The sequence below is a fragment of the Xiphophorus maculatus genome, chromosome 18 (genome assembly GCF_002775205.1).
Source record: "Xiphophorus maculatus strain JP 163 A chromosome 18, X_maculatus-5.0-male, whole genome shotgun sequence".
Taxonomy (NCBI): domain Eukaryota; kingdom Metazoa; phylum Chordata; class Actinopteri; order Cyprinodontiformes; family Poeciliidae; genus Xiphophorus; species Xiphophorus maculatus.
The window spans coordinates 14,755,083-14,769,891 of NC_036460.1; the positions used below are offsets into that span (position 1 = coordinate 14,755,083).

Below are 14,809 nucleotides of genomic sequence, written 5' to 3' on the forward strand. Positions count from 1 at the left end.
ATTACAATTAAAATTAGATTCTTGTTTGTGGAAATGAAAATTTATGTCAACTGGTGCTTTGGTTTTAGATATTTTAGAAACAAGCAGTTAATGGATTGGATTTGGTTAAACAGAAGACTACAATTTTCACTGTTTTTTGAAATTCCTTTCCTGGTTTGGACTCTATGCTTTAAGCAGCCTTCTGCATGAAACAGGTTTAACTTGGACTTACTGTTGGGACGGTTTCCTGTGAAGGTTTCAAAAGTTCTTGTGTAGAATATTTTTCTGTGTTTCCTGCTATTCCAGCTCTATTAACATTCTGTTGCCGACCCTTGAAAGTAAACCAAACTAAGAATAACAAAACTCTACAGCATTCCATGCTTCTGTTGTTAGTTGAACGTTTTCTTCTCTGTAAAACAGAACCACCCAGGGTTTTTCTTTAAGTTTTTTGGTAAAGCAAGTTAACATAACTTTTTGAACTAATGCTAATTTGGGCAGAAGAGGACAGGAAATAATCAATCCCAAAATGTAAAAATTGCACAAGTCTGAACTCTCTGTGGACTGTCTATTTAAAGCTGGGAAGAGGATTCTTCAGCTTGCTAATTTCTGAAAGTTTTCCAAAGTTGTATTCGGTATAAAGACCTTTAGGAGGTGGTCACAAAAATGCCAATTTTTGGCATTTTTGTGCTTTATATCATTGTTATATTGTGATTCCCTCATCAAACATGTGTTGATTTGACTCACATGTACCTATTTCCCCAAAGCCACACTAACTAACTAACCCTAACTTCTGCCACACAGAGCACCCCAGCCTCTTGCCTCCGCCACACAGCTCCATCAGACTAGCGGCAGCAGCAATTAACAAACATCTGATAGAGCTGTGTGTGTGTGTGCTGAACCAACATACAAACTGCAATGCTCCTGAGAACTGTGGTAAACAGCATAAATGGACAGCATGGAGAAGTACTGCTGTGATGATGTGCTGAACGAGGAATGTCGGAAAGGTTGTGAGATTCTTAATAGACAGAGGCAAATTTTAGTTTGTCACATATGACCTTGATATGACATTAAAATTCTTTTAGACTGTTTTTGATGCATGCAGTTTTTTATAACAACTGAAGGTAACATAGTTACTTAATTGTGGTATGAAATGTCACCATGTGCCTAGAATATACATGATATCCCACTTTAATTAAGCAATGCTTAATTAAAGTGGGATATTTTATATCAAAGGCAGATAAAAAAAAAAAAAAAAAAAACATTTGTGGAGCAGCTCAGTCCCGCTCCACTCTTTCTTTATTGCTTTCTGGGTGACTTCTTTCAATGATGAATCAACATTGGTAGTGGCCAGTATGGGAGCAGATCCTTATCTCTTGAGTTCCCATTGTGCTTGCCAGATGGAGCTCATGGTGTCAGTTTCTCTGCCAGAGCACATTGAAGAAGAAACTTCAGCTTTCAATGAGGACCCTAATAGTTCAGAGTGATAAACTTTATCCCTCCACACATCTATGTAAGCCAATTGTGTCTAATACCTGATCTCCTACATGCAAACAAATATATATTTTTATTTTCTTAATAGATTTGCAGATTTTTTTAGAAGCACTTTCAGTTGTTCCTGTAGTTGTTAACTGACTGTTTCCATTAAAAGCGGTTATGGTGGATTTTATTAACTATTTCCCATTGTTACGACCCGTCTAGGGGTGGCCAGATCATAACATGAAAGGTCCCTCCTCGTCCCATCCCAAACAGCCAACACATACAAAGTTAAACATTTTACAGTGATATTTATTAAAAAATATGTTTGATTTAAATATAACAAAAATGGAGCATATAACGTCAGAATGAGCTAGTGCCAAAACAACAAACAAAAGGAACTATCTAAATAATAATCAACTTACCTAACCGAAAATAAATAAACCAAATGACAAAAACTTACCTCTCTAACTAAAAAAACAGGAAAGAACTAAGGCAACATAAATGGCAGCTCACTCCTACAAACTCCAAACCAAGAAGTTTAAACAAAACAAACAATGTGGCCGGTTGAGATGAGCAGAGGAGGGATCTTCCAGGAAGTCCACGTCAGCCGCTTTTATACTCGTCACATCCGGGAAGCCACCAATCGGACGTCCCCCGTCGTCCTCCAGGCACCAATCAAAAACAAGTACCTGCACACTCATTTACATAATCATATCTAACGACTCCAGTCGTAACACCCCCATTCACAAGAATTAAACACACCCCTAAGTGTTTAATTCAAATGAGTTAAAAACTTCTAGATAAAGCATCAGCTAATACATTATCCTTACCCTTTTTATAGTTAATCTGCAAGTTAAAATCTTGCAGCAGCAGAGACCAGCGCATCAGTCGGTGGTTGGAATTTCGCATCTGGGAAACGAAGACCAGCGGATTATGATCGGTAAACACTTGGACAGGTCGTGCACTAGAACCAATATAAACTTCGAAGTTCTGTAACGCAAGTAACAGAGCAAGAGCTTCCTTTTCGATTGTGCTATAATGAAACTGATGTTTATTAAACTTTTTCGAAAAGTAGCAGACAGGATGTTCTATGCCTTGCGCATCTTCTTGCAGAAGCACAGCTCCAGCACCACACAAACTTGCATCAACTTCAAGTTTAAAAGGACGCTCAAAATCTGGCGCAGCCAGCACTGGTGCACTGCACAACAATGCTTTAGCGGACTCAAACGCGACCTGACAAGAGGAAGACCAAATAAAAGGTTTCAAAGGACTAACAAGTTCAGTCAATGAACTAACCACATCTGAAAAATTTTTACAAAACCCGCGATAAAAACCACACATTCCCAAAAAGCGACGCAAGTCCTTTTTTGTCTGTGGGATAGGAAAATCAATTATCGCTTGCACTTTAGCAGCAATAGGACGTACTTGTCCTTGACCAACTTGCTTTCCTAGATAAGTGATTGTGGCTTTTCCAAACTCACATTTCGAGAGATTCAATGTGAGAGAGGCATCACAAAAACGACTGAACACTTCCGAAAGAGTTTCCAGATGTTCTGTCCAAGTGGCAGAATAAATAACTACATCATCCAAATATACTTCACAACTTTTCACTCCCGATAATACCTTTTGCATTAAACGTTGGAATGTAGCGGGTGCGTTACGCAACCCGAAAGGCATAACGGTATATTGGAGGAAATGATCAGGAGTTACAAAAGCAGAAATTTCGGAAGCTCTTGGTGTTAACGGAACTTGCCAGTAACCCTTTAACAGGTCCAACTTTGTGACAAATTTAGCGGAGCCAACACGATCAATGCAATCTTCCATTCTAGGAAGTGGAAAAGAATCGGATTTGGTGACAGCATTAACCTTCCTGTAATCTGTACAAAACCGAAATGTATTATCTGGCTTTGGGACTAGGAGGCAGGGCGAACTCCACACGCTGTTACTGGGTACTGCTAAACCATGTTCAATCAAGTAAGCCACTTCCTGTTGCATCAAAACACGCTTTGTTGGATTTATTCTGTAAGCATGTTGTTTAATTGGCTTCTCAACCTCCACATCAATATCATGGAACAGCACGGATGTTTGGTGCGGATGATCTGAGAAAAGTAATAAATTAGCTTCAATCAGGTCAGTAACATCTTTTCGGGCAGGCTGTGACAAATGAGATAGAAAAGATTCCAAATTTCCCATCACTTCAGAGTTCCGCAAACGGGTCACAGGCATGCAACCGCTGTTCTCCCTCAAATCGTCATCTGCCAGATGATATGGTGGGGGTGAAGAGCAAACAGAAACAGGGGTAACAAAAGAGGTGTTATCTACAATGCCTTCCCTGGAAACATAACGTTTGAGCATGTTAATATGACAAATCCTCGTTTTTCGTTTTCGATCCGGAGTCTTAATCACATAGTTTGTTTCATTTATTTTTTTCTCCACCTCATACGGTCCTGAAAATTGTGCATGAAGACTCGATCCACTCAAGGGAAGTAGTACTAAAACCTTTTCACCTGGAGTGAAATTTCTACTCACAGCTTTTTTATCATAACGAGCTTTCATTTTATTCTGAGCCTTAGCCAGATTTTCTTGGGCCAGCTGACATGCATGAAAAAGACGCTCTCTAAAACTACTAACATAATCCAACACATTATGTTCAGTTTGACGCGACTCTGACAACCATTTCTCTTTAACGAGTTGGAGCGGACCACGAACAGTGTGTCCAAATACCAAATCTGCCGGACTGAATCCAAGGGATTCCTGGATGGTTTCTCTAACTGCAAATAGCAGAAGTGGAAGACCCTCGTCCCAACTTTTATCAGATTCAAGGCAGTATTTGCGCAACATGATTTTCAAGGTTTGATGAAACCTTTCCAGCGCACTCTGTGACTCTGGATGATAAGGGCTGGAGGTTTGATGTTTAATTTTCAATTCATTCAAAACTTGAGCAAAGACCTTTGACATAAAATTTGTCCCTTGATCCGTTTGAACAACCTTAGGTAAACCAAAAGTCGAAAAAAAGTTTATGAGGGCTTTCACAATGTTCTTCGCCTTTAACGTGCGTAATGGAATAGCTTCCGGAAAACGAGTGGCAGCACACATCAGAGTTAAGATGTATTGATAACCCGACTTGGTTTTTGGCAAAGGGCCCACACAGTCCAATAAAACTCGTTGAAATGGTTCGCAGAGCGCTGGAATGGGATGAAGAGGCGCTGGTGGAATTGGTTTATTTGGCTTTCCCACTAATTGGCATATGTGACATGACCTACAATAATTCACTACGTCAGACTTTAACCCAGGCCAGAAGAAATTACGTAACACACGGTGATAAGTTTTTTTAACACCGAGATGTCCAGCCAAGCTGGCATCATGTGCGAGACTCAGAATCTGAGGTCTGTAATCTTTTGGCACAACCACCTGGTTTATTCTATGTAGATCACCTGAATCTTGGGACCAGGACCTCATCAAAACACCGTTTTCAACAAAATAGGTCACTTGAGTTTTAAATCCATTCTTATCTGCAACAGAAAAGCAAGAACTCAGTGACGGGTCATTCTGCTGCGCTTTGACCAACATCTCCTTATTAATGTTCAAACTCAAAGTTTTATCTGCAGGAATAAGTTCAGAGACGTCACGTTTTAACATTTTTACAGAGTCATTTGAATCAAAGCCATTTTCATCAAGTGTAGCCATAAAAGACCCAGACAAATCTACAATTTCACCCAATTTACGAGCTTGCGCGCGTGTAATTGCGCACGCAGGAAACACATCCAAAGTGGCAGCTGATTCATCAGCAAGGGTAAACGAAATTGGGTCATCAACAACTTCTGGTGGAGGAAACACTTTTCCGCCAGCCAGATCATTACCAAGAATGAAGGAAACTCCTTCAATAGGTAATTGCGGACGCACGGCTACTTTAACGCGTCCCGAAACTAATGGTGAACACAAGTGCACCATGTGCAAAGGGGCTTTGGTTACGCTCATTTTTATTCCCCACACAAGAATATCTGAACCACAAGATGTTTGACTAGATAAAGGTAGCACAGATTCCAACAAAAAAGAGTGATAAGCACCTGTATCTCTAAGGATTGTGATTGGGACTTGATCTTTTTCCTCACCCGTCAAAGAAACAAAACCCTGCGAAATAAATGGCAAAAACTGCGGATCAACATCAACTTTAGGTTTTTGTTGAATATCACCGCGTACATTCGGCTGGGAAACTGACTTTATAAATCCCACACCCGCAGGAGTTTTTATACTTTTAGCTTCTTTTTTCTTCAAGACTGGGCACGCAGCAATTAAATGTCCAGGTGCGTGACAATAAAAGCAATCACGGTTGTTTGATTTTGAAGCAACAGATGGCACATTTCGACTTACTGACCTTGAAAATACATTTTTTTGTTCACAAAAATTTTCTTGAAACGAATTCTGTGAAGAAAACACAGTTTTATGAGTCAAAATAAATTCGTCAGCCAACAGCGCTGCGTTCATCAATGATGACGCTTTCTGTTCATTTAAATAAGTCACAATCCGTTCAGGCAGACACTTTTTAAACTCTTCTAACAAAATTAAGGATTTTAAATCACCAATAGTTTTAACTTTACAAGAATGACACCACTTATCAAACAAAACGTTCTTCTCTCGTGCGAACTCAACAAATGTCTGATTAGCAGTTTTATTAAGATTTCTGAATTTCTGACGATATGCCTCGGGGACAAGTTCATAAGCTTGCAACACGGTTTTCTTAAGAGTGTCATAATCTAGACTCTGCTCAATAGACAAACTGGAACACACTTCTTGGGCTTTTCCAACAAGCTTACACTGTAGCAAAAGGGACCAGAATTCCTTCGGCCAGCTCAAAGCAGCGGCTATGCGCTCAAATGCGCCAAAATAAGAGTCGACCTCAGACTCACGAAATGGCGGAACCAATGTGATGTGCTTACTAATGTCAAAAGAAACAGAAATAGAAGAATCTGTGCTTGGTGGTTTTGGTGAAACTGCAGGAGCACTGTTTTGGAGCTCAAGAGCTCTGATTCGCAGATGCATGGCTTCCACTTCCAGCTCCTTGTTGCGGTTCTCCACCTCCCTGATATGGAGTGCGAGACGCAGATTCTCAGACGACATACCTTCAAGAGGTTTAGAATCTTGGCTAATCTCCAAGACTGCAGCAGGCACATCAGCCAGTGCTGCGCCAACAACCGCTCCAAGTGCGGCGTCTCCAGCTTCCTCCACTGCAGTCATGTGCAACACACCTTTCTCCACCAGTTGTTCACACAGCGTTTCCTTCAGTTCCGATTTTCGATCACTGCAAGACACCTCAACATCATAATGGTCAGCCACAATAATTAGGTCCGCTTTTCTACATTTTTCTAATTTTACCCAAGAAGGTGAATTTACAAAATCAGCAAGGGAAAATCCCTTTTCCATAATTCCCCCGTGCACAAAATAAAACTGCCAATCAGAACAATGAACACTTACCAACAAAACGAGAGAAGACGAAACGAGACCCAAATTCAAAATTGGGAGGGGTTTGAACGGACGAGCCCCCAATTCATGTTACGACCCGTCTAGGGGTGGCCAGATCATAACATGAAAGGTCCCTCCTCGTCCCATCCCAAACAGCCAACACATACAAAGTTAAACATTTTACAGTGATATTTATTAAAAAATATGTTTGATTTAAATATAACAAAAATGGAGCATATAACGTCAGAATGAGCTAGTGCCAAAACAACAAACAAAAGGAACTATCTAAATAATAATCAACTTACCTAACCGAAAATAAATAAACCAAATGACAAAAACTTACCTCTCTAACTAAAAAAACAGGAAAGAACTAAGGCAACATAAATGGCAGCTCACTCCTACAAACTCCAAACCAAGAAGTTTAAACAAAACAAACAATGTGGCCGGTTGAGATGAGCAGAGGAGGGATCTTCCAGGAAGTCCACGTCAGCCGCTTTTATACTCGTCACATCCGGGAAGCCACCAATCGGACGTCCCCCGTCGTCCTCCAGGCACCAATCAAAAACAAGTACCTGCACACTCATTTACATAATCATATCTAACGACTCCAGTCGTAACACCCATCATGCAGTTTAAAGTGCATCTGTCTAGGTTTGCAGCTACCCATCTAAATCATTGTCTACTTTGAGACTCTGGCTGTCCCTACAAATTATCTCTTGGCTCACCCTGGGAGCTGGAGTGCAATGATCCATTTGAGCAAGAGAGACACCTCCCCCATTGCTCTGAAATTGAGCTCAACACCTTTTACAATGCCATTTTAGTCAAAAACAGAAGTGCTTGGGATTTGTTTATGTGAAAGAGATGTCTGAGTGCATTAATCAGCTTTGCATAGATAAATCATATATTTTTCATGAGACTGAATTATTAAAAATGTAGAATCAACTTACAAAAGTTAACAAGTTGATTGGAAAAGCTGCCTAAGCCGGAAAAGACTATGGTTTTTTAAATAGACACTGTAAAGGCATAAGAAACTCATGTTGTTTATAAGACTATCTTTGAGGATCTGTAAAACTCTGTAAAAGCTGTGCCGTGTTTATAAAAGTGTTGTTAAAAATTTTACATAAGAGGCAAAATAACTCACAGTGACTCTAAAATCCTTATAGAATAACAACAACAAAAAAAACAGAATTTTGTGTCTTTTTACATGGTATCTAATCAGGGATGCAAGCAGACGCTATCTTGATGTTGATTTTTCCACAGCCTGATAAATTAGCATCCTGTAAGCCTTTGCAATCTTCCCAGCTGAGGTTCTGCCATAATGCTAATTGTTCATTATTTCTCTTCAATCAGTTTTACTGGTGGCAGGTAATAGCAGGCAGGTTTATTTTCAGTAACTGTTCCAAAATAGAAAAAGGCTGTCTCAGTGGTTTGTATCACTCTTCATCGTCGCTATGCTTATGTTACAGATTAGCATTTTTGCTAACTGCCCCCCACGGTTGAAGTATGGCTTGCTAAGATAATGGGGATTGCCCATGTGTCCGAGGAGCTGATTAAATCACAGGCAAATGGGTATTATTTACAGCATAACCCCTCTGTGTGTGTCTTGTGTGGTCTGTTTACATGTGCACACCTTTAAAGGACTTTGGATTCTGGCACCATCACCTTTTCTCGTCACCCACAGTTGCAATGTATCATGCTGGGGGGATGAGAAATAAGGCAGTTCACTTAGCTCAATTTTTTTTTCTGGCAGATGTGTCACCTCTTTAGCCTTGGTGAAATGCTAGTTTAGGGTTGAAGTCTACTGACATGCACTTGGAGCGTGGTTTGAATGTATGTGGGTATATTTTTGCACATTTCTGTCCGACAGGGTGCTCTTGATGGTTTGTTCAACCTGCTAGTGTATCCTGTATATTTTCATAGGTGCATTTGGGCAGGACGGTGCTTGTGAACGTGCACCTACGACGACACTGCAGCTGATGGCTTGTCACTGATAGTGGTCATGATGTGAAACGAAGGTCACAGTACTCTTCTCTGGGTTTCATCTGGCCCTCTCTCAGGAGTACTTCTGTAGCTGTCAGCTAATGAGACAGCAGAGGGGGCCAAGTGAAGCAGAGGGCAGATGGAAAAAAGTGACAGAGAAAAAAAAGAGAGGAGATGGTTAGGACAGGAGAAAGGTGAAAAACAAGTAAGAATGTGAGGATTAAAAAAAGAGGCGGTGTCGGCAGGAAAAGAAAAATTGCTGCATAAAAACTACAGTAGATAGTGGTGTTAAAAGAAAAAAGATTTGAACTTATAGGAATACAACAAAAGGCAAATGAGAGTCTCCAAGAAAGTTAAATGCAACACTCAGTTAGCTCCAGCTCAAAAAAGCTGCAAAGAGAAGAGAGAGAAACAGCATGGGAGTGGCCTCCTGCAGTCTGCCATGCACCACACCCTCACAGACATCCAGCCCTGTCTTCTTCAGCTCCTCACTGCCTGCAAGTTTCTCTCTGTGGAATTTTTTTTGTTTTGTTGCTTGTTTTGCACATTTTTTTGATCTGCCCGCGTTTCCCTATTTTTTCTTTGGAGATTGTTCTTGGACATTTCTATAGGTCACCATGCTATAGAATGATAGATTGGGTGGAAGGGTCATGGAAGTAGGGAGGGGCTTGTGGTGCACTGCAGTGTAGCATGACTGATGGAACATGCACTATTTTCCTAGAGGGCTCAACCAGCAAGGGCCAGAGTGCAGCCTAGCGGTACTGCACAAAAGAAACAGGCCTGCAGCATCCACATGAGGCCTCATTTGTATTGGTTATTCTGTTATCCTGAATCTGAACCTCTGGTTATCATTTTGGAATAAGTGTTGGCAGCAACAGCAGAAGGAAATTCCTGGTGTGAGTTCATTTTAATATTTACTTCTTAATAGTTTATTGAACAACCATCGTTCTGCTCCACTTCAGTGCAGTTTGTTTCCTGCAAATGCTGCACTTTTGTTGCATCTTGATCCTCTGAGTCACCATTACCATAGGACATCATCTCCCAACCACTACCTCACTATCATACATCATAAATAAGCATTACTTTGGGCCACCTTCATTTTGAGCTCTCCCTTTTTTGTTTATCAGTCACCAGGTTGAGCACTTTAGGAGATGTCATTTAAAACAAACTATCATAGGCATCAGGGTGATGCAATCTATGGAGGTCTTAGTCCTTGACATGACCATCACAGGCTCATATACCGACCTGATGACCTTTCTGCATGTCATCACCCTCTCACAACCCTATTTCCTATCTGAAATCCATCAAATAAAGGTTACTAGAGCCAACAAAACCTTAAGAAATTATCATCAATGTATCCAAATTATCCAGTTGGCTGTTCCTGCTGTATCTTCAAGTGATGTCATTGGGTTCTCACTTAAGATCAAAATTATAGTCCCATGAATTTCCAGTGACTCAGAAAGGAAAAAATAAAGTCTGTAAATGTCGCTTCCATTACATTGTGCCTGTCATGCCACGCATATGTACCAAAGTCTCAGCCCAGCTCATTCATTTGTAATGACTGAGTTATGACTCCCCTGAGTCACACTGTGGACTGAGGTCTTAATGTTCATTCAACCAGAACCAACTGTTGGAGATAGAAAAACAGGGATGTTCGGCTAGACATTCTTTTAAACACAGGAGCAAAGAAGTGATGATGCAATGTTAATATGTAAGTGGAGAAAAAGTAAGGGCAAATGCAAGAGTACAAGTCTAATGTTTTGGATTTTATTTATTTAACTAAAATCTATAATTTTTTCGGTGCCCATCATAACCTGGTTTGGCTTTTGGGACCACACAAGCAGCTGATGGGTACTGGCAGTCAATGGAGAATGTGCCCCAAGTGGTCAACGTGGAGAACAACTTCTGTATGGCTTCAAGATGATTAAGGTCCACCTTCAGGTGTCCTAGCACCACCAAAATGGTGGGGACAGTGCAGTGCTGCTGACTTTAACTCAGGACATTGTGGGTCAGTCGGCAGAACTTGAAAATTGATTCTGACAGAGCTTTTTGCTAAAAAGGAACAGGGAAAGAGTTGTGTTGTAAAATTGGTGGAGAAACGCTCGACAAGCACCAAGACTGTTAATGCTCATGGGGTGTTTTTTAAGGTGGTTCAACAAAGTATTAGTTCGTCTGGGCTAAATAGATATGCACATTACAGTATTTACATTTTTTTTTTTACATTAATTTTGAAATTCACGTATTATTTTCCTTTCTTTTCACTGTTGTGTCATATTGAATCATTTTGCAAAATTGTATAAAAGAAAATAGACAAAAGTGTTTTTGCTCCATTTTTGTTTCTATGCAATTTTCTTATTTAGTATTTCAATTGCATCAAACATTTGAATAAAGGTCTGTTCATCTCATGCTGTCTAAGCAGGGCTTTGTGATATTAGAAAAATGTGGTTGAAATATTTGTTTTTGTTATTATGATGAAGTTATAAGATTCACAACAATTTTATATGAGTCTTACCATCTTTGCCTCTAAAACCTATAGCAGATCTTGGCCCCAGGTGTAGGAAAAGCCTCTGTAACTAGCTAAATATAGTTTAGGCCTGCAAAAATTGAATCTGTATTACTTGTAATATAATAGCCTACAGAAAATTGCATGCAAGCAGTCTTTTGAAGATATTTCACACACTGGTGTTATGATAATGATTGGATTTTGATATATAGTGGAGCTTTATGTTTCAGATTAGACATCAGGAATCTAAGTCACAGTCAAATATCATCTTTATGTCTGTGTTTTTGGCTTTCAGTTTAGTTATAGTTCACAAACATCATGGCTATTCCTGCTCTCCTATATGACCACAAGTACTTTAAGCAGCAGCAAAAGAGCGCACACCCTGTGAAACTCAGGGATTTTTAGAAAACATCTCAAACCCGTGAAGTCTTTGAACCGCGCTGTGGCTGCTGGTCCTTTAACTACTTTCAGCTGCATGTTTGAGATGTCGCAGTTCTGCACCTCCCCCAGCATGCCCTTACCAATTCATGATCTGTACCTCTTGTAGTGCTAGTAAACATGGATACTTCAGGTCCATCTTGCAGTCTGGTCTGTATAATTACAATGGCTTGGAAATGTCAAGATTATAGAATTATTTATTTTTTATGAACCATCAGATCTGTTTTAAGGAAATCTGATTCTCAGTTTGCCTGAAAGTCATTATTACAGAGATCCCAAGCTTATTTTTGACTCCAGTTTTAGCATGTCAGCACAACTTATATAATTTCCCACTTTTTTCCCATTTGGCTTGAAAGCATTTGTAAAGTGATGGGTTGTATCTCACTGTCTGTATCAGATCTAACATGTAAAAAATCATGCATTATTACAGCATACCATTGTCAGTTAGCTCTTTGATTTAACTGTCAAACTCAAACATGATAAATGTCAGAAAAAAAATTTCCGTACAAGAATGATAGTCCATTATTAATCAGGACGACGTTGTGGATTTAATTATATTGTTAAAACGTTTTCACCTGCGTGTGAGTGGTCAGAGAAAACTTCAGTTCAGCTCTGATATTGTCTCTACGTGTGTTTTTTGAGCCTATGACCAGAGGCTCTGTGAAGGGAAAACTCTCTTTCCAAAGGACTAAAGCATAAACATTGAAAGAGCACACTTCATCCCATCTGTCTCATGCCAAGGGTTTGTTTTCTCATCTCTCTCTCCGTTTCTCTCTCTCTAACTGGCCTGCTCCCTGTTGCATTCCTGCTCTCACTCCTTTCCTTGGACTATTCTCTTACTCTTACTTTCCTCTAGCCTTTCCATTATCAGTCTACTTAGCTTTTTATCTAAACTAGTCCACTGTCTCTCTCTTTACTCCATCCTCCTATCGTTCCTCCTGTCCTGCTGTGAACTGGTAGAGCTGCAAAGAGCTTGAGGACATGATGTTAAGAAGCCAGCTCCCATGAAAGGCAATGGGTAACCACTATGCCTGTATAAGGCCAGATGACTGGTCAGTGTTGCATTTATATGAGTTTTGTGTGTGTGCATACATGAGAGTGAGAGTGTCGTCTGTGTTAGTTTTAGAAAGTACCTACTGCTGCGTGTTCTAGAGTTTTTAGATTCGACTATACATTAGGGAGAGTGTGCTTAGGCTTAGTATGTCTGCGTGTGGGGGTGTATGTTTTTTGTGCGAGTTCAGCCCAGCAGCAGGCTGACGTGTGCCGAGCAGCCACAGGGACCAAAAGGGTTTTGCTCTCTCTCAGCTAATCCAAACAAAGCTCAGATGGAGCCAGAATGAGGAATGTCTGGTCATAGATGCAAAGAGGTCAACTAGTGTGAGTGCGAGTCTGCAAAAGAGGCAAGAAGGCCAGCTCTGTGACTTTTTATTCACTTTTTTATTTGTTGCGTAAGAGTGCTGTGGTAGCTTTCCCATTCCCAAACTGACTTAACGTTGTGTAATCACAAAGAAGCAATGAATTAACCCTCGACTGAAATTAGGCAGAATGCAGCTGCAGTCCTACATGACAACTTTCCAGAGTAAACAAATTTACAAACATGAACAGAAAAGTTGTCACAGTTCATGTTTTTCCTTTTTCCATTCTGTTTACATGATCTACATTATTCTGTATACAATAGTATGTTTTCCTGAACTAAGGCCTTCACAGAACAGGCATATTTACACTGCAATGCCTTGAACTGTATTGAATGTGATTTGGGGATATCATATTAAAAGGGACTAAATATGTATGTGCCTGTACAAACCATCATTTGCTTGTATTTCACAATGGTGCTTCAGAAATACTTTTGCAAAGCAACTTATTTTCTCTTCTCCAATCCAGTCACATTTGCACAACACATTCCTGTTTGGCTCTCTTCTCACATTCCTATTGCATTTCAAAACTAACCGCTGACGCCGAGATTTTCCTTTGGGGAAAACTGGTGAAATACTATTAAGGTTTTTGAAAACTTGAGTTCTGTACAATGTGTTCTGTCAAGCAGATTAAGAAAAGATAGAAACGACAGCACTGACCTCATCAAATCAATTGCTAAGTTAGGAATTGATCCCTTTTCTAAGTGAAGGAAGGCATTTTAACAAATATTAGTGTCTAACAGAAGTGAGGTCAGGCAAGTAGTCTTTGGAAGTTATGATGTGTTAGGAGATGTTGTAGTTTTGATTAATTCTCACTTATGCCGGCGTGTTTTTGTGTGTGTAAAAAGAGAAAGCAAAATATTACTTGTGTGTGATTTATCTCTATGTGTCCTCAGACCCTGTCGGCTACGGGCTTTAGAGCAGCTGTGACTAGTTCACCTCTGACCTCTGAATATTTTACTCTCAGGGTGCTCTCAGGGTGCTGTGTTTGCTTCCACATGCTGACATTTGTGCATTTATTTGGCTGCATGACAATCAAATATTTACTTAATGTTCAGTAAAATCTATTTTGATTGTATCACAGCATTAAGCGCTATGAGGCAGTATAAAACTGGTAGAGTACTCTGCAGTGGCTCTGCAGATTACTATATGCACAGATATTTGACTACTGTTTGGCACTAATTAACTTTACCTCCTCTGCTCTTTCTTCTGCATTGCATCACTATGAAGTTCAGGCAGTAATGGAAAAAAGATGCACCAAAGCAGGTCACTTTGTATTTGAGCATGGTCAAAGTCTACGGGTATTTGGCCCATCGTCTATTGCTGTAGACCATTTAAAACAAACTTTGCTCCCAGACACAAGCAGCATTACAGCCATACAAGCAGACCAATTACAAGCCAGTGACATTCGGGTGTCCAAGACAGAGTGACATTAGAGCTAATTCCTTTTAAAGCCCAGTGACATTACATCCACAGTCAGACAACTGGAGACTGTTCTTTTTAATCTACTGCGTTACACAGTGAAGAATGTGGTACTGTGTAAGAAAACTGCCAGTGGGAA

At 40.1% G+C, this 14,809-nt stretch overlaps 1 protein-coding gene across 1 annotated transcript in view; it reads left to right on the top strand.

Annotated features, from left to right (window-relative positions):
- The window catches only part of clmp (CXADR like membrane protein), an 81,782-nt gene that overhangs the window by 28,466 nt on the left and 38,507 nt on the right, over positions 1–14,809 (top strand). The gene's annotated exons all lie outside the window — the stretch shown is intronic.